Source organism: Leucopleurus acutus (assembly GCF_964270905.1).
Source record: "Leucopleurus acutus genome assembly, chromosome: 13".
NCBI lineage: Eukaryota > Metazoa > Chordata > Mammalia > Artiodactyla > Delphinidae > Leucopleurus > Leucopleurus acutus.
This window is the reverse complement of record NC_139155.1, coordinates 16,456,496-16,481,526: the sequence shown is the minus strand read 5'-3', so window position 1 is coordinate 16,481,526 and position 25,031 is coordinate 16,456,496. Positions and strand designations below refer to the sequence as shown.

The 25,031-nt window shown below is 47.2% G+C and overlaps 1 protein-coding gene across 3 annotated transcripts in view; it reads left to right on the top strand.

Annotated features, from left to right (window-relative positions):
* Positions 1 to 864: 864 nt before the first annotated feature.
* The window catches only part of ZNF532 (zinc finger protein 532), a 107,887-nt gene continuing 83,720 nt past the window's right edge, over positions 865 to 25,031 (top strand). Inside the window, exons 1-2 of one of the 3 annotated variants that reach the window (XM_082853603.1) lie at positions 865 to 973; positions 3,524 to 3,633. The gene's annotated coding sequence lies outside the window, so the exon portion shown is untranslated. Of the gene's footprint in view, positions 974 to 3,324; positions 3,634 to 25,031 lie in introns of those variants that run through there. The other 2 variants (XM_082853602.1, XM_082853601.1) reach the window with 2 other exon arrangements.

Here is a 25,031-nt window from a genome sequence, read left to right as displayed (position 1 = left end):
GATAACAAAACAAAACAAAAAAACACAACACCCTCCCCCCCCAAAAAAAACTAACAAAAGAAAACTTTGCAGCACACTTTGCAAATATTAACCAATTAATGTAATTTAAAATAAAGCACAGAAACGCTTCCTGTGCTGGGAATCTTCACGGCTCCTCGAGTAACGTTAGTATCTTCACAGTCCGATCAAACAGGAGTGAGCCTTTTTAAGAGGTGTTGGTGACATTGTTTTCAGATCCTTCCATTTTGTCCTATTTCTAGGGTAAGCACAATTCGGTTGATTTGGGGGTTCCTCGTTTTTTAAAAAACCTTTCAACCGAGTGCACGTCTGTGAACCTTGTACGAACCAGGACCCAAGGCTATATGAACAGCATACCTGATTTGGTGCTAATATATTGTCTCCATCTCGGACGTGCTAACGATTACACACCTTTGTAGTCTTTACGGGGTTTATGTATGTATCTTTTGTGTGTGTGTGTTCTGGAGGCTGTGACCACCTGCTGTATGTACAATATGTGCTTGTTACATTTGTACACATCTCCCTTCGTGAATTTAAAGACTTGGCTATTACATCTTGTTTACTCAATATCATTCCCCCATTTAAAAAAAAAAAAAAGCTACATGAACTGAACATGCCATGTTTCAATCTGGCCCCAGTGGCTTTTTCTCCGAAAGCAAAACGTGTGTCTTTTACACCAGGGCTTTCTCCCCACCCCAGGGGGTGTCTTCCATTCTTTTGTGGCTCAGTTTAAGGCGAAAAGGGCTCCAAACCACTAACTACCCAGAAGAGAGCCCCTTCTTCCACCTCCAGGGAGAATTCCAGATTTAATGCATCTGAAGATAGCGTGCTCTCTTCTGACTTATTGGCCACCATTACGAGGATAACAAAACACCACCTTGGCTTCAAGATCCTGGGTAGAGGCTCGCGGTCTTTTGCAACCATCTTTGGCGAGGCCTTGCTTCCTTCCACTCGAGTAAGTTGCGGCTTGGGGCCATGAAAAGGACTGGGTGAGAGCCTGCAATGCCGCTGGAAAAAGCAGCAGGCCCTCAGCACCACCATCACCACCACCCCGCTCTCCGGGGCGAAGCCGCGATGCGGCGGCCGCATATGGGCGAGACTTGGCAGGTCCGCGCGGCTCGCCTTCCCTCCGCCGAGTCGGCACCGGCCGAGCGTCCGCGCCCGCGGGCTGCGGGGCTTCGCGTCTCGCCTCCTTCTCCCCGATCCTCCCTTCCCCCACCGGCCGCCCCCTCCCCCTCTCCCGCGCTCCCTTTTGTTCGCTCGCCGCTCGGGCCGAGCCGCCGGTGCCGCCGCCGCCGCCCGGGCCCGCACCCCGATCGTAGGCCCCGGCGTGGCGGGCCGCCGCCGCCGCCGCCGCCGCCGTGCGGCCTAGAGCGCGGCGCCCGGGGAGGCGCGGGACCCGGGCCGGGCGCACCGCAAGGCCGCGGCGGCGGCGGTGGAGGCGGCGGCGGCGGGGCGGCCCGGGCGGCGGCGGCGGCGGCTGCATCGGCAGCATCGGCGGCGGCACCGGCGGCGAGGCCCCTCCGCCGCACACGCACACCTCGACCCCGGCAGCGGGAATGCGGCTGACACGCCCGTAACATGGAAGCCGCCGCCGCCGCCGCCGCCGCCGCCGCTACGACGACAGCAGCAGCAGCTACAGCAGCAGCAGCCGCCGGCGGCGCCGCGCTGAACAAAGGTCATCCGAGCTGCGGCCCAGACGCCCGGGCTTGACCGCTGCGAAGGCCAACCCCGGGCAGGGGGTGGGTGTGCGCCCGGGACGCGGGGGGCGGCGAGGGGGCGGCCGGGCCGAGCGAGGGGTGCAGGGCCGCGGAGGAAGCGGCGCGGGCGGGCTCCGGCGAGGGGCGGGGGCGCGGGCCCCTCGTGCCCGGCCCTGCGGTCGGGGCCGGCGCGTGAGGCTCCGGCCCCTGGGCCTGACGGCCGCGGCCTGTCCCACCCTGGCCTTGGGGCCGGCCGGCCTTCGCGCCCCGCCGGCCTCCTTGGGGGGGCCGAGGACCAGCCGGTCTGGCTAGGCCCCGCAGGTTCCGAGAGGGGGGCCACGTGAGCGCCGCCGCTCGCCTCCTCCCCCCTCCGGCGTTGGCGCTGCGCAGCGGATTTTTTAAAAGGCCTCTGTGCCCCTCTGTCCCACTGGCCCCGAGTCCGCCCCCCCCACCCCCCCGCCTCCACCCCGGGCAGCCCTAGACTTCTTGCCCGAGGTGAAGGGATTTGGACTACTCCCCCCAGGTGCTTGAAAGAAGAGAAGGTCGGAGGAGGAGGAGGAGACTGGGGGGCTGCTGGTGGTGGTGACAGGGCTGCGAGAGAGAGGAGAGGAACGGGAGGAGGGGGCTGGGTGGGGGGGTGACAGGCAGAGAGGAGCCTGGTCAACAAGCCCGCAGCACTCTGCTAGGAGGCCGAGGCCGGCCCCTGCCGCCGACGCAGCCAGGGTGAGCAGACACACATAGATTGCTTTCCTGGGGGCTCTTTGTCAGCCACCAACCCAGAGCACACACACTGACACACACGTACACAAAGCTCTGAGCCAGGTTGTGGGAGGTAAGTGGGGGAAGGAGAAGGAGGGGCAGCAGTGTCTGCGGTGGGCTTTGGGGTGGACGGGAGGGGGGATGGGCCCGAGGGGCTCTGGGGTGCTCGTGAGGGGAGCCCTTCCAGGGCTGTGTGCTTGTGCGCCGGTGGAGGGGACCCACGATGACCTTCCCGTCCTCACCAAGACCTAAGAGGGAGCAGCCACCCCCAGCGAGATCCTCCCTGTGCTGATGATTTTCAGGGACTTGTTGGCAACTCAGCGAGGGTTGCCATAGCTTTTTTATGTAGGGTGACCAGAACCGGTTGAAACTGGTTTGAGGCAGATCAGCTCCTGAGCACAATGCAGTCACTGAGCTACTACAGTGGGATAGCAGCTTCCTCCCTTCATGGCAGCCAAAAGCAGAGGAGCTTGCAGGAAGGGACCATCCCAACACAGTATGTGAATGCACACTTAGACACCACACAGCACTGGTACGTGACTAATGGAGCCCTAGAAGAGTCTGTGTAGAGAAGATGGGGAAAATGTGCAGGTTTGCAAGGTCTGAGATTACTTGGGCTTTTCCTGCCTTTTTCTTTTGCTTAAGGGATGGACAAGGAGCTGAGATTTATGACCCTTATTAAAGAAAAAAATGTGCCTTGCTAGGGTGGGGACACTTGGTTTCTGCAGGCTCGCTCTCTCTCTCTCTCTCTCTCTCTCTCACTCTCTCTCTCTCTCTCTCCTCTATGTTTTTAACAAAACAAAACCAAAATGAACTGATGGATTTGTAATAATAGTTTGTTGCTGGAGAATGCTACTTTGCATGTTTTTTTCTCTTGCAGGGTATGTTCTGTTTTGTGCTTTTCCTTTTAGAAGCTACTAAAGGGTTTTGGGGATGCTTCTGACTATTATGAAGGCCAAAAGGTAACAATATTGTTCTAGGAAATGAGCATAAATGCGTTCCAGTGATGCTGTAAGGCATACATGCTGTCTTTTTTTTCCTTGTAGGCCTGTTGACTGGGGCTGTTTTTAACCCTTTCATATTTGCAGAGAATGCAACCGTGTGACAGTAACTGAACATTGGTCCAAAGTCTTTCCAAAAGGTCAAGGTTCACAAGGTGAGATATGATAATTTTGAGCATGAATTTAAGTATTTATTTGAAGATCCGTTCAGACACAGATTGACAGTGCATTGGTACCCTGGAGATAATATTGGGTGGAGAGTGGAGAAGAAATACTCTTGACGTTTAGCCAAGTTTAATGGGATTAGGGTGACTTTATGATAGTGTTGCTATCAAGGCGAAATCAGAATGACTTCATTAAATCGCATGTGGCTGGTCATTTATAAGAGGCAGGCCTGAAAAGAAGCAAGTTGAAGAGAATGGTAGGCGTCAGGGCCTTGTGGGGAATGCACTGTTTTGCATAAGACTAAAGCAGTACACATGGGGCATTTTCCCGATGATTACAGGGAAATGGAAGGACTTTGTCAAATCCAGGCAGCCTAGCCACCTTTTTGGGATCTGAGGAGTCTGCAGGTAGATTTGCCTTTTGTTCATTCATCACCTTTCTTTTTACCTTGCTCTGTGTGTTAACCTGAAAGGCTTTTCACTCTGAGTCAAGTGGTGGAATGGCTTTTATTGATTTGGGCGGGGGTGGGGTGTTGACGGTGAGTTTGCCATTGGATTATTTGTGGCATACGTTTTAATATGGAATACTTAATGCAATGCCAGGAGAAGACTGGGTAGTCTGGCTTCCTCTGTGCAAAGATGCCTGTTAACTCAGAGCTTTACAGCAGCGGATGGTAGAAAATGTCCAGGGCCTTAAAGGATGACAGTTTGCTTTGAGCTGGCATTTTTTATGCATCCTCCAAAACCAAAAGAGGTTTTAGAGGAGAAGAGAGAAGCAGCAGTGATCAGTGGTAGCAAAGTAAAGAACAAAGGCAGTGAGACCTCACAGGGGAATAAGAAACATTTCGCCTTGGGGTTCCTTGTGAAAAGAACTGCAACTTCCCCAAACAGGAAACCAGCAGTTCCAGAATCAAATCCAAGATGAACGCCAACAACGGATAGAACTAGTTCTGTCTTCTGGTTTGGTAAAAGTACAGTCAAGAGGAGCCCATAGAAGACACGATTGAAAACAAATTTCTCCCCTACTCTGTGGAGGGTATTTTGTTCCTCTTTGCATTCAGCAGAGCAGTCTTTTCAGAAGTGCCGAGGGTCTTAGAATGGGTTCTGTGCTGACAGTTGGTGGGCAGAATATCTGCAGTGAAGGGTGTCAAGTATGCAAGGGTTTTATTGTTGAAATGTTTTTCATAGGATTTCAGAGCATCCAGCGTGTGATAAAACTGGCAAAAGAGAAACAACAGGGCATGGTTAGCTCAGAATACTTTGTGTGGTATTTAATAGAGATAAATGTAATCTCGGACCGGGAGACCAGTAAATAGCTCACGTGATGGAACAAGATTCTTGACAAATCACTGTGCGAAAATTGGTTTTCAATTCTGCAACATTTTTGACTGCCAGAGGTTCTGTGTCTGAATGTGGCAGAAATCTGCTTGCAAAGCAGATCCCAATCCACGTTGCATGATATGCCGTTCCTGCTTTTCTGGTGCCAACTAAAACTCAGATGGCTAATGTGATAAACCTTAATTAGCTTAATACTACAATAAGCTGTTTTATAATTGAGTCCTTCACTCCTATCTTTAGAAAGTCAGTGATTTTTATTTACCTTTGACAGCTGACCCCTTGCAGTGCCTGTTTCTTGATAGGATGTTTTAAAGCCCTTTTTGTAAGGCGTGGCGTGTCCCAGAACGTTCTGGTTTACTCTCTGTGGTTTTTAGATTTGTTACTCCCCCTCCCCCCAGAAGGCGCCTGGAAAATAGCATTTGCTTTGCACGCAGGCCCGTCTTTCCACTTTCCAGCTGCAGAGAGCCGTTGCAGGTCAGAGAGCTGGTTCTCCAGGGCTGCAATCAGGAGCCCATCTTGGCTGGAGGTTTGTCTCAGGTGGCGATCTCACGCTGGGCTCTGAGGATGTGGCAGGCCCAAGCCTCCCGGAGAGGAACAGAGTTTTCTGGGCTCGGGAATGTGAGTGCGGAGAAGCCGCAGTATCCTCTGGCCCAGAAGAGCCAGGTGGGAGTAGGGTAGAACCCACTCTTGGCGCCCTCCGGGTCCCCCTCCCCCATCTGTCGCCCCGTGGGCAGCCACACCTGGAGCCCGGAGCCCAGCGCCTGCTCGGGATTGCCTGGGGCAGTCTCCAAGGACGACTGGCGGGCCGTCCTCTCTGGAGGAAGAATGCGTCGGTTTGGCTGAGGAGGGTCCGCTGGAAAGAAAGTGTCACTGGGTGGTGAACCTTTGCTTGTTTTTATCATTTGCCTACTTAGCATCACTTTTTCCATGTTAAAGAACGTTGGATCCAGGGTTTTTAGAACTCTCAGCCTCCTGGTTTAGGAGAACTCTGCTCGCCTTCTCTCTCTCTCTTTTGCTGTCCTTTCTCACAAAGAGATTCCCCACCCACCTCCCACCTTGACTCCTTTCTGAAGGAGGGTCTAGGAATGCTGCAGCCAACACGTGGATGGAATTTTCTGCTGATGCCTTTGACTAGGATGAGTTAGAACTTCAGGATTTGTAGTCTCTCCCCCCTCCCCCCACCCCGCCTTTATTTCTTCCCTTGAAATGCTTTCTTGGGCTGTACTGTGGGGTACCGTCTGTCTCCTGTTGGTTTTGAATAACCTTTCCCATATCCTTGGTGGAACTCCATTTAGCTGTTCACAGCTGGTGTGGAGGTTGCCTTCCTGTGGAGCCTCGCAAAGGTTGCCAGCACGGGGAGGGGGGAAAGACTTGGGGTTGCCCCCCACCCCGTCCCCCTAACATTTCTTCCTCATCAGTGCAATACAGTAGCAACAAAATAATAATAACAGCCACTGTTTAATGTCGAGGAAATCCACACCTTTGTGTTAATTATACAGGCAGTACCTCAGAGATCCTGTGGGTCTGGGTTCCAGACCACCACAAGAAAGTGATGATCGCAGTAAAGCAAGTCACTTGAATGTTTTGGTTTCTTGGTACATATAAAATTTATGTTTACACTGTACTGTAATAAGTGTGCAGGAGCGTATCTAGAAAAACAACGTACGTATTTTTATTAAAAAATACTTTATTGCTGAAAAAAATGTTAACTATCACCTGACAATGCACAGTTGCCACAAACCTTCAATTTGTAAAAAAAAGCACAGTATCTGTGAAGTGCAGTAAAGCAAAGCACAAAGGAGGTATGCCTGTATTTGGCGTATAATCTTTAACTATGTCATGGTTAAATAATTAACTTTTTACCCTTTTTTTACTTTTAAATTTACATACAGTAAAACCCACGGTTTTATGGGTTTTGACAAGCGTGTAGTGCTGTGTATGCGCCACCACTACCCATAGGGAGTAGTTCCCTTGCCTGAAAAACTTTCCTCCTGCTGTCCCTTTGCAGTCAGACTCTTCTCTCCACTCCAGCCTCCCGGCAGCCAGCGATTTGTTCTGTCCTTACATTTGGTCTTTTCCAGAATGCCATACCAATGGCTTCTTTGACTTACAAAGTGCATTTGAAGGGCATCCATGTTGTCTTCTATATCCATACTTGGTTCTTTTTTTTGTTGCCAAGTTGTGTCGACCACTGTATGGATGTACCACGGTTTGTTTCTCTGTTCTCCCGTTGAAAGACGTTAGGATTATTTCCAGTTTTTGGTGTTTGGGAATAAAGCTGCTATGAACATCTGCATACAGGTCTTTTGTCTGAACATAAGTTTTTGGTAAGGACTTAGGAGTGGGATGGCTGGGTCATATGGTAAGTAGATAAGAATTAGAAGTTAGGAATGAAAGTAAATTCAGCTGGTCATTCCTCACAAAAAAGATCTAGCCTTGTCAGCTGCAGTTAAGACTGCCCAAGTAAATTTTTCATAGCAAATGTTATCTGAAGACACTTGAGAGATGTTCATGATAATAGACCACTCACTAACGGGATGACAGGCTTTATAACCCAGAACTAATTGGAATTAGCCGAAAGTGGAAACAAGAACCTGCCAGTGGTGAAATGGCCTTTATTCCCTTCAGCAGTTATTCCTCATCTCCTCAGAGGCATTCGGCAGGTTCCATAAAACACCAACCAGTAATAGAATTGAAATTTTGGAAAGGGGTCCGAAAGAGCTCTGTTGAAATCTTAGCCGCAGAAAGAACTTATCGTTAATGATAATTTGTTAGATTTATTGACTGTCAAAATATTGGTGTTATTTTAATATTTGAAGTTATTATTCAGCTTTTGTGTCTTTTTTTTTTTTTTTTTCCCCTGCGGTACGCAGGCCTCTCACTGTTGTGGCCTCTCCCGTTGCGGAGCACAGGCTCCGGATGCATAGGCTCAGCGGCCACGGCTCACGGGCCCAGCCGCTCTGCGGCATGTGGGATCTTCCTGGACCGGGGCACGAACCCGCGTCCCCTGCATCGGCAGGCAGACTCTCAACCGCTGCGCCACCAGGGAAGCCCTTGTGTCCTTTAAAGAAGTGAAAGTATTTAAGCAACATCAGAGCACTGAAGTAGGGAGATTTTGGAAGCAGCTTGGTTTTTTTTAGAGGATAAAGCAGTTTTCAGGATCAGGAGAGGTTATGGTGACGTGTGGAGGGAGAGGAGCTCGAGAAGTGGGAATCATTGTTAATTTGGGGATTATTTCATCCATTTAGCAGGTACTGCGTGTTTACTAAGCACCGGACGTTGTGCTAGGCACTGGGAGGACCGAGGGAAAAGGAATCCAGAGAGGAAAACCTAGTGGGAAGTAGCCTACAGATGCTATGATAGGAATGTGAATAGGCCACCTAGTGCCAAGCATGGAGGGAGGAGCCCTGGAAGAGGTGGCTGCTGAGCAAAACCAGTAAGAGTATGTAGGCAGGCAGAGACTTGGGGGAAGAGCATGAGAGCCCGATGGAGTGGCGTGTGGAAAGGCCCTGGGAGAGCTTGGTGTCGCAGGTGGGGATGGGAGAGTAGGAGGAAGCTACGAGGCTGACAAGGGCCAGGCTTCTGAAGTTCATTTTATATCGTCCATTCCAGCGTGGGCTTCCCTGTGTAGACAGCAGAGGCAGAAAGACTTTTCATGACAGAGGTCCTGGGCCAGCACCACGAGGATGGAATGAGGACTGAGGACTTCTCTGGCTGGAGGCAGGGAGGTCAGAGGGGAGGCCCCACCCCAGCAGTGCAGGAGAAAGGAGGAGGGCTCCCTCTGAGGCGTTGGCGTGGGGAGGGAGCGGTAGGTGGCTACTGCATCAGGTGCAGGTGTGTGTGTGCTGGGCCCCGACTGGATATGCAGCGTGATGGAGGGGTAGGGGCAGAGGCTGCTCTCTGAGGTTACCTCCCGCCACGGGTTACTTGCGTCTATCAGATTCTGAACTCAGGAGGCAGAAAAGATTTGGGAGGTGGAGGTGTTGATACAGTGAGTTCAGGTTTGGGTTGTGTTGCCTGCCCGCGGGGTGTCCTTTGCCTCCCAGATCTGTTTGAGCTGGAGGTCTAGACTGGCAGCAACTAATACAGAACAGAGATGATAGAAGAAAGGTATGAAAAGGTTTGAGTTTGGGCTCCCATAAGATAATGGTTTCTATAGTAAAAAGCATAAATAAAGGGGAGGTAGGAGCTGAAGAACTTGAGAAGCATGCTTCAGAAAGTTGGAGGGCAGGACATTTCCAGAAAGGCAGAGCACGTGTTAGTAGCTGACACCTGCAGGCAGCACAGTCCGTTGTGGTGGCCTTTCCCTGCATTTAATAGCAAGATGATGAGGTGAGCTGTATGCTGTTATTCCCATGGTGCAGGTTGGGAAACTCAGACCAAGATCCTGGCCAAGGTGTGCCAGCTCAGAAGTGGTGGTGGCCACCCAGAGGGGTGGGATAGGGACGGTGGGAGGGAGACGCAAGAGGGAGGGGATATAGGAACATATGTATATGTGTAGCTGATTCACTTTGTTATACAGCAGAAACTGACACACTATTGTAAAGCAATTATACTCCAATAAAGATGTTTAAAAAAAGAAAAAAGAAATGGTGGTGGAGGCAGAATTTGAAGCATGTCCCTTGTCACTGGGCTCTTCTGCCTTGGGGACAAGGGGAAACCATGGAAGGTGCTTGTGGGGAGGAGGCTAGAGACACAAGTAGCTGGTAAACAGCAAAGGCACCGAAGACTCTTGCGTTGGGAGTGGCCGTTAAGGACGGTGAGTGTGTCATGGAGAAGCTGGAGGCACAGTAGTGGGCCTTTGTAATTAGGCAGGTTTTCCTGACCTTAGTCGTCACGGAGAGGGGAGAATCTGTATCTACACCCAAGACGGACAGTGCTAGGAATAACCTGTTGGAAAGACTTAATTAAGTGTTTTTTTCTGGGTACTAGGGTGAGGTACAAATTGGGAGAAGGAACCAAGAGGTGTTTTTGTTTTATTTATTCTTTGAAAAGGATAAGAAAATCAAAGGAAACTGAAAGTGGTGTTGTGAAAATCTTTTGTTCTAACACAGAAACATAGTTTAAAGAATTCTTTGAATCATCTGCTATAGACAGGAAGTTCTAAATTCTGCCTGTTTTAGAATGAGGGGGGAGAGAAAATTCTACTTAATCTAAATCTGGAGACTGAAATAAGTAATTTTTAGATGAACTCAGAGTGGCCTTCTTAGCTGTCTCAAGTATTCCCCACCAAGTATCCTCTAGCTGATGGTCGTTAGGGCCCCCAAATGCAGGTTTTGTTTTCAGTCAGATATTACTACAACTGTACATAATTAGAGATTCTGAGCATCTTGAAGGATTCATAGAGACCTAAAGGTAAAGTCAAGTGGTGTGGTTCTTGAATGTCTGTCTTCTCAAGTCAGTCTTACCTTCTAGGGAACCAAACTCCTGCTGACTCATGGGTCTGGTAATGGGTATTGATTTTGATAATTTTCTTCTGTGGGGAATAAATTCTTTAGGTATCTGAGCAGTAAGAATTTTTGAAAAACTTCTAGGTTAGAAAATTTCTAGCTCTGTGTTAAAAAAAAATCACAAAGCTGGAAATACATTAAATATTTACAGTTATCTCCTTATTTTCTATAGTGAGCCTAAATCGGTAGTAGTGCCGGCCGGGGCCGGGGGGTGGTGGTTCAGCAGGTAGTTAATATCAATAGCACATTTGGAACTAGAACCCAGCACTCTAGACCTCCTGGTCTAAGACTGTTGCCATCATTCCTTTCTCTCTGCCTTCCAAAATTTCTCATATGTATTTTGATGGTATATATAGGCCAGCTCATACCTGCAGTCCTTACATCCTGTGAACCTGAGAGGTTGAAGGATTCAAATGAAGCCCTCATGTAGGTACTCATTGATAAGCTGGTTCTTAACGGTTTTGCTGATTTAACGTAGGGAGAGTGGGGGAGGTAGTTTGAGGTCTCTAGCTTGAGAAGTGATTATGGCCAGTGTTCTACTTAAATTGGGGTGGAAAGGCCGTGGAGATTTTCAGCTGCCTTTGGTCAGCTCTCAGTGATACAAACCTGTGTTCTGCCCCGGCTAGCTGTGAGACCTCAAGCAAGTTACTGAAATTCTAAGCCATACTTTTCTTGAGGGTTGTTTTGAAGATTAAATGCATATGAAGTGCTTAGGGAAGTGGCTGGTGCGTGACGAGACCTCCCTAAAATCTTAGCTGTCGTGTTCCCGAGGCTTCCTGTTATAGGGGAAGGGCCTTAGGCCTGACATTTTCTGTCTTGGAAGGTAGTGTTTCTCCTGTTCTTTCACCTCCTTTATCAGTAGTGATTTTTGTTTTTGGAGGGTGGGGCGTGAAAACTTACACAGTGAGTGTCTCCTGCCTTGCCTTTAGGTTTTCAGTTACAGCTGCCCTATATCTGGTGAAAGTGGGTGAAATCTAGGTAAGAGTACTTGTTCCTACTTGGCTGCACTTCCTTTTGTAGCTGGAAAATCTTGGACAAATTTTGTAGTTGTAATCTTACAACTGTCTTTGCTCCCAGAAAAATTCAGCCCAGTCGGCGAGTGGCTAGAGTCTGGGTTGTCCGTCTACTGGTGTAATTTATGTCAACCAGAGTTTAAAAACAAGCAAAATTTGATCGTGACTATATGGCAGGTAGCTCAAGCCTCTTTTCCGTCCCTTTCCTGCGCATGTTCGCTTGCAGGGACCAGATAGTCGTGTCTTGCACACTTGGATTTGGAGGTGATGGAAGACTGAGTGGAGAAGGGATCCCTGGGACCTTTCTGTCCAGGACTGCCCTGTCCAGTGCGGCAGGCACCAGCCTCACATGGCTTTTGAGCACTTGTAACGTGGCTAGTCCTAATTGAGATGGGCTGTAAGCATAAAGTATACACCAGGTTTTGAAGACCTACACAAAAAAAGAATGTAAAATATCTCACTAATAGTATATGTTGAAAGGACATTTTGGTTGAATAAAATTTATTATTAAAACTTACTTCACAACATTCCCTCCCTTCTATTCTTTTAAAAATAGGAATAGAAAATTTAAAACCATGTATTTGGTTTTCATTCTGTTTCTGTCGGACAGTGCTGGTCTGGATTGTTGGATGGACAACTAAATAAATTTAACAGTGAAACTCCACTGGTGCCCTGCAGTGTTCATATTTATTGATGTTGAGTCCCTCTTTTGGTTGAAAAAAATAGTGTAAGAACTACGTTAGGGTCTCCTTGTTAGAGAAACTCATTCTCCCCTAGTTTGGGCTCCCTTTCTCTCCCAGATATTCCTAATTCATCCCCGGGTTATGGGGTTTAAACATGCGTGCCGGTTGGTGTCTGCTTCTGAATGGAAAGGGAACTAGCATTTACTGCAAGTTTACTGTGTGCTGGATGCTTTACACTGACTGTCGCCTGAAAGGTAGGATATCCCCAGGGAGACTTAAAGAGAGACTAAGTGACCAGAGGTGGCACCACTAGTGAGAGACTGAGCCTAGACTTGGACCAGGGTCTGGCTGGCTCTGGAGTTCTTCCCTGCTTCTTGCTGCCTCTCCCTACCTGCCGCTGCTGTCCTGTACCTGCGGCCCACAGTCCCATGTCCTTCCTGGGTGCCCTTGTTATCCAGATGGGACTTCTCGCACTTTAATTTACATACAGATCACCTGGGGGTCTTGTTAAAAGATGCAGATAATGATTCAATAGGACTGGTACGGGCCCAAGATTCTGCATTTTTGACAAGCTCCCAGGTGATGGTGATCTGCTGGCCCGTGGACCACACTGAGTAGCGGAAGTCTCCACTGTTTCCCTTGGTTTCAGACCTGCTGCCTTTGCTTCCAGAGTGATCTGATTCTCCCAGCCTTGCCTGACTGTGGGAACTCACCCTCGCTTTGCATCTGATGCCAGTGAGTGCAGTTGGGGTCAGCCCTGGTTTTCAGCCATGGACGCCCAGTCTGGCGTGAACACTGATTTCTGGGTACACGGGGTCTGACTGGATCCTCAGTTAATTCTTGTTCCCACATACCTGCGTTACTCCAGCTTTATTACCTTGAGCCCCTTGGCATCTGTAGTCTGATGAGACAAGGTGATTTTAATATTGAGATGAGATCCAGGAGATACACGACAGGGCTCCTACCCATTTCAAGTCACTGTGATGAAGACTCTCAGGCCTTAAGTCAACACGTAAGAGTGACTGTGCCATGTTTGGATCAGGGACTTGGGATCTGATGGGAGGTGAGGACTCGGAGCTGTCAGCCGGCCACTATTTCTGCCTCCGTACCTGACGAGGAATTGGGTGACTTGTGCCTTTCCCTTAGAATGGGAGTCCTAATGAGCCGCCTCCCAGGGCCGTGTTGAAGAAGGGCTAATCCCCACCACCTGCTTGTCCAGCGCCTGATGAAGGCGACCACCCTGGAGTCCCTGGATCCAGATGCCTTGGGAAAGGTCACTCCGGGGCCTGGGCCAAACAAGAGATTGAGTTCTAGGAAGGAGTTTGGTTATGCGTTTGAACGATAAACTGTAGACTACGAAACTGTAGTTGGCTTGTTTCTGATGTTGGGAATGGACATTGATTAGATTAGTTGTAAGGATAAAATGGTATCTGTTCCATGAGATAGTTTGCCACCCCATCTCTCTACAAGTAAAGCCTCCCATTTCACAGAAATCCTAGTTGAGTTTTAGCTCTTACTGGACATTTGGACACAGAGTTCTATGATACATGGATCCAGCACATTGAATACGATTTATTAATTGTTGGCTAAATCCGTCAGCTCCTCGTTTCGTGCAGAATCCCTGCCTGGGGTGGTGGAGGTACGTGTCTTGGACCTGTGAGTATGTCGTCCGTGGTGTCACATTGCCGTGCGGGGAGCAGGGACAAGTCTGGGCATTCAGGACGGGCACGGCCACGGAGGCAGCCCTGGAGAAAAGGATTGGAACCGTGGATGTTAACCTGAGTTGGGGGTGAGTTCAGGATGTAGTGGGGTAGTGAGTCAGAAGCCTTACTGGAGTATGCCAGGAGTCAGCGTCAAAGACCAGGCAGATAGACGTGCAGAGAACATCACAAGGCAAAGCAAAGATGGCTGGTCCCCAGTGCAGTGAGCTAGGAAAGAACTGGGAGTGCGCAGCATGTAAGAGTCCAGGACCACAGGCACCAGGAGATGTGCACGATCTCTGTGCTCATAGGAGAGCCCCATGGGATGATTGTGGAACGAGTTAGTGAACAGGTGAGTGAGTGAGCACAGTAGGAGATACAGTGCCCATGGTCCCTGGATAACTGAATCGGAACCAGCCTTACGAGGTGGCCTTCACTTGGGATGGTGACAACCAAGGACAGCTCAGGCGGCCGAGGTGAGGAGACGGATTGGGAGAAGCAGTAGCTCCTTGTAGACAGGATTCACGTGGGAAGGCATTGCAACACTAGATCGTTTGGAGTTTGCTTGACTTTAGAGGACACACGATCAGGACACGGCTGTTTAAACCAACACCATAAGAAAGGGAGCTAGCCGTTAGGCCCCAGCTGCTGCCACGAGGACCTGAAACAGGGAACTCAGACATCATCTTGCTCTAAGATTATTCTTTGCTCTTTTTAGGGCCACGCGTCCTCAGTTGTCACTTTGTGCCTCTCCCTTGGTACAGCGGCGTTCTCTTTCCTGAGCATGTGGCTGTCCCACAGCCCACGTGTCCCCGCGTCCTCGTTTAAGCCGCCGGTGGACATCACCTGTATTCCTCAGTCTCACTGCCAGTTCTCAAGACCAAAAACCTAATTGGTCCTGGTCTCATCTGCTGTGGCTTGGAGGGCAGGGTTACTGCTGACCCTAAACAGGGGACAGTAGTTTCAGAGGAGGTGGCCAGTGGGCTTGTGCAACACCCTGAGGAATGTCTGCTACAGTAGAGGGATCATAACGGCAAATGGCTGCAGTGTTAGCTGTCTTTGGTGCGTCTGGTCCAGGCATTCCCCATTGTACGATGTGATGCTCTAGAGAATGTCATCCGAAGAGCAAGGTCTGGCGGCCGCCTTTGTTCTCACATCGGTGCACCAGTAAGTAGATGAGTAAAGGCTGTGAAAATACGAGCTGCTCGTGTTTATTAGCGAAGTTCAACAGGCTGTAGGCCAAAAGGAGGCAATGAAGGGGGGGGGGTGCCTTTTATAGAACGTGCTCTTGTTCACACGTGACGACGATGCTGTGGACCAGCTGTTGGCTTTTTCAGTCAGGATGGGGTCTCCTTGGTTTGTCCCGTCTTTCATCTGCTCTCCTCTCTAGCCTAGAGCCCGGGGTTGCTCTCCGACTCCACCGTTTAGGGAGCGCAGCCTGTAGCATTGCCGTAATTCGTTACTGTCAGGAAACAGCTCAGCCATAAACGAGTGGAATTTGTGTCAGGTTTTCACACTGTTCTCTGATAGGCTCATCTGGCTTCTAAAGGTAGAGGTGGGAGGAAATACACAAAAAAGGAAACATTGCGTGGAAGTAGCGGTTCCAGTAAAGATAAACTTCGGGTGCAGTTTTGAAAAATAGAGGGATGGAGTTTTTCCAAAAAGGGAAAGCAGACCCAAGGAGGGAAATGATGGGAAAGCTTAGCGCCTGGCATGAGAAGACGACGTGTGCAGAGGACGCCGGGCAGAGTCTTCAGGCTGGGACAGAGATTTTGAGGCAGGAAATGACTCAGAAAACAAGAGTTGCAAGGAAGATAGCTAAAGGGTGACTTGGTCACTTTGGGAAAGTGCAGTGAAGGAAACTGTGTCTGTTCGGAGGCACTCTGGATTTCTGAATCATCAGGCCTCACAGCAGCCCTGACAAGTGGGTGGCCTTAAACCATTTTATGCCTGAGGCACTTGAGGCCCCGAGGATGAACAGATACGCCAGGCTGAGTGGCCAGTCATTGTTGGAGTCGGTGTTCACACCTGCCTCTTTGGGACCCGACGCCTATACCTTTTACATTCTTCAGTGTAGGAGCCAAGGTGTACGAGCTCTTTTGAGTGTAGAAGTGCAATCTTTTCTCTATTTTGTGTTTACTCAAAAATCACAAAAACAGAATGTTTAGCTTTCAGTATTTGCTCCATAAGTGCATAGCACGTGCGTTTGTCTGAGGCATGCACTGGACTGGGGCACTGGGGGTAGGAAAACTGGCCGAATGGCTGGAGGACTTGTTCAAGCGTCATGTTTAGGGTCTCTCCTGGGTGCGTAGATGTATATCTGAGGACTCGCGTGGGGGGTGGCGGGGGCTTGGTGTGAGCGTATGAATGTTTGAGGCCCCTCACAGGTGTATGTCTGTTTGGCAAAATGCAAGTCTGGTTTAGCTGTCCAACGTTCATTTGGGGGAATGATTAAACACGTGGTTTAGTACTTGAGTAATAATAATTAAGCTTTGCTGGTTTTCATTTAGATGACTCACAGATTTTTAAAAAATTTCTTTTCCTCCTAATCTTGGGCATTAGGGTATTGTTGACTTCTGTTGGAGTTTCAGATTTAGCTATAACTTCTTTGGTTACACAGTGCTCTAATTTCAGGTCACTGAGGATAGGAAAATGGTGTTCTGCCTCTGCTGGCTTCTTAGAAGACCTTGCCGGGCTGCCTTTCTGCTAGAGGCATTTGAGTGAAGGATGCTCATTATTAAGTCCATGTAGTTGTTGAGAATTCTGGTGGCATCTGTGTCCTTATCGTCCCCTATTTGGGGGCATCAGAGTTGTGGCTGAATTTCTTCTAGGGCTTTCTCTATGCTAGAATTCTATCACTGGCCTTGTTCTGATCTTTTAATAACTCACATTAATATGTACTTACTATATTCCAGGTACTATAGCCAGCACCTACCTGGATTGTTTTATCTAATTCTCACAATAACTGTGGGGTAGATCTTACCATCTCCATTTTCTACTCAAGAAAACAGAAGCTTAAAGAAGTAACGTGCCCAGAATCTTGTAACTTTTAAAGAGCAGAGCCAGGACTTACTCCAATTTGTCTTATTCCAAAGCCCAGGTTTTAGCTGCCACAACGTACTGTGGTTTAGAGGTGTCACGTCTATAGCTGACCAGTGGGAGGCTCAGATATCTCTGAGGTTCAAAGCCACGGCTTCTGGGTCAACCAGTACTTCTCCTGTTGTCAAGATTCAGGAGGTGAGTCTTGTTTGCTGCCTGACCCTGATGTGGCTATGGCTACTGAGAGTAGGTGAACATTAAGAGATACCTTGGTCCCCTGATTTTTCTTCCTTTACCGTAAACGTGTGCCTACCTGTGTGCATGTGCGTTTGGCAACACAGATAGCCTCCTCTTGGCAGTACTCACAGAACCGGTCAAACGCTGTTTTTATAGTCATTTCTATGGCAGAGTCCCTTTAGAAATACTACCTCTTGTTCTTCCTCCATATTTGGAGATTCTGCTCTCTTGTTCTTTCCTTAAGTTGTCTTGGGTCGACGCAAAGGTGCCCCTGGAGAGGAAATACCAAGAAAAACATGGAGGTAGAGTTGTTCAGAAACACAGGCAGGAAGAATCTCCCTCACACTCGGCTGCAGAACTCCTATTTCCTAATACGTCTTCCAAGGAGGGCATAATTGATTAGACCTTGTTTCACATATGTCCCAAAGATGTCTCCCCCCGAAAGCTTCCAGCATCAAATCAGCTTGGGTAGGGTTCCCGGCCTGGGCACCGGATCCCCATAATGAAGTTTCGCACTAGAAGTTCACATCAGCACTTGGCAGGTTCAGAGAAGCCTTAAAAGAAAGGTGTGTGTGGGGGTGCTGAATCCAGCACTTCCCAAATTCCTAGACTGTAGAATCCCTTCTTTCTCCTTTTTGGTGGAAATTGAACAGCAGGAGGAGTGTTCTTGGGGGACCATTGTTCCAAGCTGTCGGTTGTCTTTGATGAAATTAGTAAAAAATGAGGGAGGGCCTTGTGAGAAATAGACACCTTCCTCCTCCTCCTCCTTTTAATAGAACATAGCGTTGGACAAAAATATGATCAATTCTCTTTCTCTGTGTGTTTCTGTTTTCTGTCTACTCCAGGAAGAGAACTTTAAGTGAGTTTTCTTTTAGAGTCAGCAGCCTGTAGACATGCTGTGAATGATAACCTTGGGGGATGCTCTCAGTCATGTTTTATAGATGAAAGTACTACCTTTCATAAATCCAAAAATGCCTTAAGTGAATTTGGTATCTAGCAAGACTAGGCAATGGCCTCCTTTTGGAATTCAGGACCAGTTGTGATAACCCTGCGGGGAGCCCCTTTGTCTACACCCTTCCTCAGCTGGTGGGAGAGGAAGTGGAGGGGTAGCTGGAGTGGTGACGCCACCCTCTCTAGGCTGGGAGGTGGCTCTGGTGTGCATGCGCAGGGGGAGCAGGTTTCTCGTGATCTTAGGAGGATTAGGTGTTGGTGGGAGGAGAACAGGTGATAAGGGAAATGTCTGTTCATGCAGAGCAGGGCTTTTCACCCTCAGCACTAGTGACATTTGGGGCTGGGCAGTTCTTTGTCTGGGGGCTGTCTGTGCAGTGTAGGATGTTTCGCAGCGTCCCTGGCCTCTACTCAGTACCCCGCTGGGTGCCAGTAGCACCCCTCGCCCTGCTCCGATGTGCCGACCAAAAACGTCCTGGACGTTGCTAAATGTCTGTGGTGGCAGACGAGGGGCAAAATCACCCCCGTTGAGAACCACTGACTCAAAGCCTTGTAGCAAGGAGGACACTTCAAAACTGGGCTAGTAAAAATTCCAAAAGAAAGACCTCTGAGGGAAGCCGGCGAGCACGTGTGGCTGGACTGTGAAATCCCCAGAGAAGAGCAAGATACCTTCAGCTGCTAGGGCTCGCCTCCATGTTTTCTAACGCTGGAAGTCTCAAAAATGTTTGCAAATAGCTTGTTTCGTATTTAAAATAAAAAAGTTGCTGGTAAAATGAATACAAAACAGCAAAAGATAGAGCCGCTGGTTTGATGGGAGCATTTCAGGGACAAAGGCTTCTGTGCAGGATTTAGGATTTTTGTGCAAAAATCTGGAAGGCTTATTCAGGTGACAAAGGAAAGTTGCTTGGAAGCTCTCCTGTCTGTACTCTCAAAATATCACCTCTAATTTAGAAAATCTGTACTTTGCTTCAAGCTAGAATTATAGAGATGCTACTGAAAAGTGTGGCATTTATAAAATGCCAAAGGAATGCTTCTGAAGCCTTCATGAGTTTTTCTCTTAAGCCAAGGATCTTTTGTTTTTAGTACTTAAATGGGTCTGTAAGTGATTTCTTAGTTTTGAAATAATTGGAATTCACCAAACACGAAGCATTTTGTATCCAACTAATAGCAAAGAAATTTAGAAATTTTTTTCTTGCTCTCTCATCATTGAAACTGTTTGAATAACCCACTTCAAGCAGAGGCTGTAATGACTTTTTCTGAAGTTTATTAATGGTGACAGATTTAGCCCAGACCCTTTCAGTATTTCTATAAACTCACGGACAAATTAGTGAATTGCCGGCACAGGGGCCTTTTAGTTAAAAGAATGTGGAATATCCAGTGGGAGATAGAGCGCTTGCAAAAGTACCTTTGACAGAATTGCCAAGGTTGATGATCCTGACTCTCCCCGAGTTCATAGGAAATGTAAACTTTCATCTACTTCCCTGTAGGTAAGAGATTGTGAAAATGCTTAGGTGGTGAACTTTGAAAACCATCCTGCCCCTGCCCTTTCTGGATTCAGGCGTCAGATGTTTAGTGTGAAACCTAAGCCTTTCTATGAACTTTACATATCTGTACATTTTACGTATCTATATGTATAAATGTATAAAATGCAGTATGCTTATTTTACATAACTGTCTGTATAAACATGTACAATGCAGTATGCTTATTTTTTCCTTTTAATTTTAATGTAGTGTATATATTGTTTTAGGAACTGGTTCCCCCCCGCCCCCACTAAATGGTGTATCTTGATTGTTCCATGTCAGTATCTATAATAGCTCTACCTTACTTTTAATGAGCGCATAGCACTCCATTAGAAAGGATGTACCATAAACAATGTGAATGTACTTAACACTGTTGAACTGTACACTTAAAAATGTTTACGATGGTAAATTTTATGTTATGTATATTTTACCGCAATTTAAAAAAGAAAAAGGATGTACCGTAATTGATCTAATCATTTCTCTGCTGATGGACATTTATACGTTTTCCAGTGTTTTGCTGTATTGCAAATAACTGTGCACCAAACATTTTTACACAGATGCCCCTCACTTTGGAAGATTTTATTTCTCTGGTTTAAAGCTTTGCGCCTGTGCACTAAGATCAATGGCATGTCTTCCAGATCCAGCAACTAGGATCCTGGCCCTTTTTCCCTTGGGAGTAGCTAAGGAAAGAACAGGTTTTTCCTTCTGGACTTTAAGAATTTCTTGGTTGTGAGTGTGGTTTTGGAGAGAGAATCCCATAGTTTGTAATCTCCTCAGCTGAAGGTTTTCTTTCATTAGACTTGGAGGGTGTCTGGGCAAGCCCCTTGCCCCGAACACCTGTTTACTGTCTCGCGCCAGATATCTGCAGAGACCGTCGGCCCAGGTAGGTGACCTGGTTCCCAAAGGCATTCCTGGAGGTGAAAGGAAGGCCACCCGTTGGGAAGACCGGTGGCTGAGTTTCAATAACCGGGTTTGGCCGGCCGCTTAGGGGCTTACTCCTTCACACAGTTGTCTGGGCAGAACGCAGGGCTTTGGTATTTGGTCAGCTCTGACTCCGGCCTTCGAGCTTTTCTAGCAGAGCCATCATGTTGAAATGCTAACCCGAGGGCAGTCCTGCCCTTCAAATTTACATTCTGCTTTCTAAAGAAAAACACAGGACAGGTATTTTTGGACGCTTTGTGTATTCGGTTAAGTAGATATTCCATGTTTGAGAGCCCTGGCGCTCACGGCAAGTCAGCACAACTCTATTTTTGACTCCTGCGCAGGGAAAGAAAACAGCGGTCACGTGGATGGACTGGAGTTGCTTAATTTGGGTATGTCGGGTGCGGCTTCAGTCACGGGGCAGTCCAGCACCCTGAGTCTCCCGCGCTTGGTGTCGGGGAGGTGGTCTGGTCGCAGAAGAGGGACATAAACCGGTCCTCGGCAGCAGTGCGGGACCCGTCCCCTCCCACTGGGGCCTCCACAAAGCCAAGCCAGAACCCCAGGGCTGAGCGCGCGGGAGCCTCTGCCCTGCGGGATGTGCCAGTCGTGGTGAAAGTGTCCTTTCCCAAATCCCAGGACCACGCTGGGCGGGGGGGTGGGGGGGGGAGCTGTGGTTAGTCCCACTTCCTGAGGAAGTGACTGAGGGCGAGCTCTGTGAAAGCTGCTTTATCCAGGAGTCCCGCGGGGCCAGCCAGGGAGGAGCAGACATCCCATGCAGATTGGTTGTCCTCTGGGCAGGGGCTTTGAAATCAAAGGAGCCCTCTGCAGACATCTTTCTGTTAGTTCTGTTTGATGTTTTTGTGCTTCGCTCTCAAAAATTATTTCTTACTGCTCTGCTGTTTCAGTTGTCTTTCTGTGGATGTCCTGTACCTGGGTAAACAGAAGATGGAAAGAACAGGAGTTTGTCTTCCACAAAGAGGGTTTTCTGGGATTATGCTCTGATCTAAGTTACAAAAACGCAAATGCATTTTAAAGGAATGTAGTCACTTGAATAATAAAACACAATTTTCAGGGGATATTTAATTTTCTACAGGCAGACTCAGGATAGAACTCCGGGGTGTTCATTAATAAAGCAAAATGTGTAAAATGGGGGCATTTTGGAACATTTTAGCCAACTGCAAGTTAAAATCAAACATTAAATCAGTTTTAACTCCATGTGAAAGTAAAGAACCACTTCTGACGTACCCTGTCATGGCTCAGTGTTGCATATTTTCTAATTTTGTGAAGATGGAATAGAATATTTTCATTTTGAGTTAAAAAAATGATTATGTGATTCAGACTTTCCTTCCCTTTTCCTCCTGTCTTCAGCATATTGTGGGCCATATTTTCTCTTTCTTTGATTTTCCTCTCTTCCTTCCCTTCTTCCCAAGCATTTAGATAACACTTAAGAGCTAAAAGCTCTGAAGTTAGGTAAGTGGAGGTGAATAAACTCCTCGTGGGCTCCCTGTGTCCAGGTGGGCATCACATATAAAGAAGGGTGTTTGTCAGGGTGGACCCTCCATCCTGCGGGCTGTCTTTCTTTTACTTTTTCTTTATATTACTTTTACTTGCCTCTTCATAGACATATTTGACTTTATTTCTATAAAATACAGTTATTAAGAAAACAGCATCACATTAACTTGTACATTCAACTTGAAAGGGCATTTTCCCAGACTGGAGCAGGTGCTTAGAAAATATGAACTCCTAAGTAAAATGAAGTACCGTTGTCAGTGCTCCCCTGTCATAACCGGGGCATATCCAGATGTTCCTGTGCCTCGGGCTTCCACATTCTTTCCTACTCTTTTTCACCAGAAGGGTGGTTATTACCTCTTTAATGACTTCTAGTTAGTTTTTTGACCTTTAACTGTACCTGGTATCTGCTTGCTGAAATCTCCGTGACTCTGCATTGCCCTGTTGAAGGAATTTTTTTTTTTTAATTTTCATTGGTGTATAGTTGCTTTACGATGTTGTTAGTTTCTACTGTACAGCAAAGTGAATCAGCTATACGTATACATATATCCCCTCTTTTGGATTTCCTTCCCATTTAGGTCACCACAGAGCATTGAGTAGAGTTCCCTGTGCTATACAGTAGGTTCTCATTAGTTATCTATTTTATTTATTTTAAAAATTTTATTTATTTAATTTAAAGATATTTATTATTTGGCTGCATTGGGTCTTAGTTGCAGCATGTGGGATCTTCGTTGTGGCATGCGAGACTCTTTCATTGCGGCACGTGGGCTCTTCGTTGTGGCACATGGGCTTCTCTCTAGTTGTGGCGCGTGGGCTCCAGAGCATGCGAGCTCTCTAGCTGCGGCACGCCAGCTCAGTAGTCGCGGCCCGCAGTCTCTCTAGTTGTGGCATGCAGGCTCAGTAGTTGCGTTGCGCAGGCTTAGTTGCCCCGAGGCATGTGGGATCTTAGTTACCCCACCAGGGATTGAATCCACGTCCCTTGCATTGGAAGGCGGATTCTTAACCACCGGACCACCAGGGAAGTCCCAGTTATCTATTTTATACATAATATCAGTAGTGTGTATGTGTCAATCCCAATCTCCCAGTTCATCCCAGCCCCCACCTTCCCCCAAAGGAATTCTCCCCCCAACCTTTTTTGAGAAATTTAAAAGTACTTTGTACTTTAAATTTAAATTAAATTAAAATATAATTTAAATTTAAAAATTATGAGTTACATATCAAGTACTACCTATATTCCTACCAGCCACTCTTTTAACTGTGAATGTCTTTGTACACATGTTCTGTTCCCTCCCCCTCTGTCTCTCTGTTCAGCCCTCTTTTCTCCTCCTTTCCCTCCTCCTCCTCCCCTTTTCTCCTTTTTCCTGGGACCTGGGACCTTTGTACTTAAGGATATTTTAAAAATCACCAGATAAAATGGATTATGCTTTATAAATGGGGTTTTAAAGTTTTTTTATACTTGGTTTTGGTCTATTGTTTTGCATATGTCTTAAGACTTTTTACATAAAATCAGAATTTATCTATACCAAGTCTGACTAAAGGTGCCTTGGAAAGTTGACTAGCTACCTCATTGTGTCTTTCTGACCAGTGCTTTTCATTGTCGACCATACCATTTTCTGTCTCATCCTGGCATGATAGGACAGTAAGCGCCAGCCTAAACCACTTTGCCCTCTCTCCTGAGGCTTGGTGAACTCCTGGGTTCATACTTTGCTTGACTTGGGGGAAGTAGTCGATTGCCTAGAAAAGATTTCCTTCAGGCTAAGATCCTTTAGGAAAGTGAAAGTAAAGGAGTACCAAATGTCAGGCATATGCATAAATGTGGATACTTACCGTAGGCAAGCCTGGTTTACGCTGAAGTCAAGAATATGTGGTCTCTTGATGAGTGGAATGACAGAAATTGTTCTTTGAGACATGGTAAACAAGGGTTACGCTTTACGAGCGTGAGTAAATGGTTTCAATGTCTCTGTTTCCCTCATCTTTCGCTTTATCACATGAGTTAAAAATATATCTTCAGAATTTTAAAGCAAATGGGTGAAACTCAGCACTGTATATCTTAAAGGTTATTTTTTGAAGTGTTCTTATTTTTACAAGAATTCTTGAAGAGAAAGTTTTCTCTTGCGGTTCTGTGCTTTGGCAAAGTCTTTTTGGAATAGATCAAAGTCTGTATTTAAAAGGGTACTCCTGAACAAATGTGTGTGTTGAAATAACGTGGAGGTATGTCTGTGACATAATGGAAACGTGTATAGACATAGAAAGTTGTCTGATATATTGTTGAACGTAAAAAAAGCCTATTATGTTAAAATTATATATGTGTTTTTATGTTTATGCGTGCATTTAGAAGTCTGTATCCCAAATATTATCAGTGATTAAAGTGGGCCTCCTGGAGACTTTTACTTTCTGTTGCTTATACTTCTGTTTTTTTTTTTTTTTTAGAATATTGGCAAAGAGCATATACTACTCTTACAAGAAAAATGTTTTAAAAATCCAGGAAAGGAAGAGAGGTATTTTGAATAAATGGCAGTCTGTTGTCTAAATAAAGCTCTTTTCAAAGATGCTACCTGGGCATTCAGTTAAGAGTGATCCTAAGGACGACCTAGCGATGTTCACGTAGAGATTTTGAATCTAAGAATCTAAGAGGTTGTGTTGGCTGGAAGGTCCCTGAGTGGGGGGTGAAGAAGACAGAGGAGGTAGGATACTATTAGTGCAGCGGAATTCATGCAGAGGGACGCAAGGTTCTGCTGCTGACGGACGAAATGATGGGGTTCTTGCCCTATCGTTGCTGTAGTGTTCATTACACAGAACGTCTAAGGAATGCTTGTCAGTAAACTGAGAGCAAGTTGGTTATTCCAGGCTATCAAATCAGCAATTTCTAATTTGTACTTCAAAGAAACAAAAGAGTAATTAGAAGTTTCTCATTACTTTTAGACATCAGTGAATCTCTTCCCATTGTGGAGTACGTTAATGGTTAGCTTTCAGAAATGAGGTAATTAGGAAGCTGTATACATTTTTGGATCTAAGTGCTTATTACTTAATA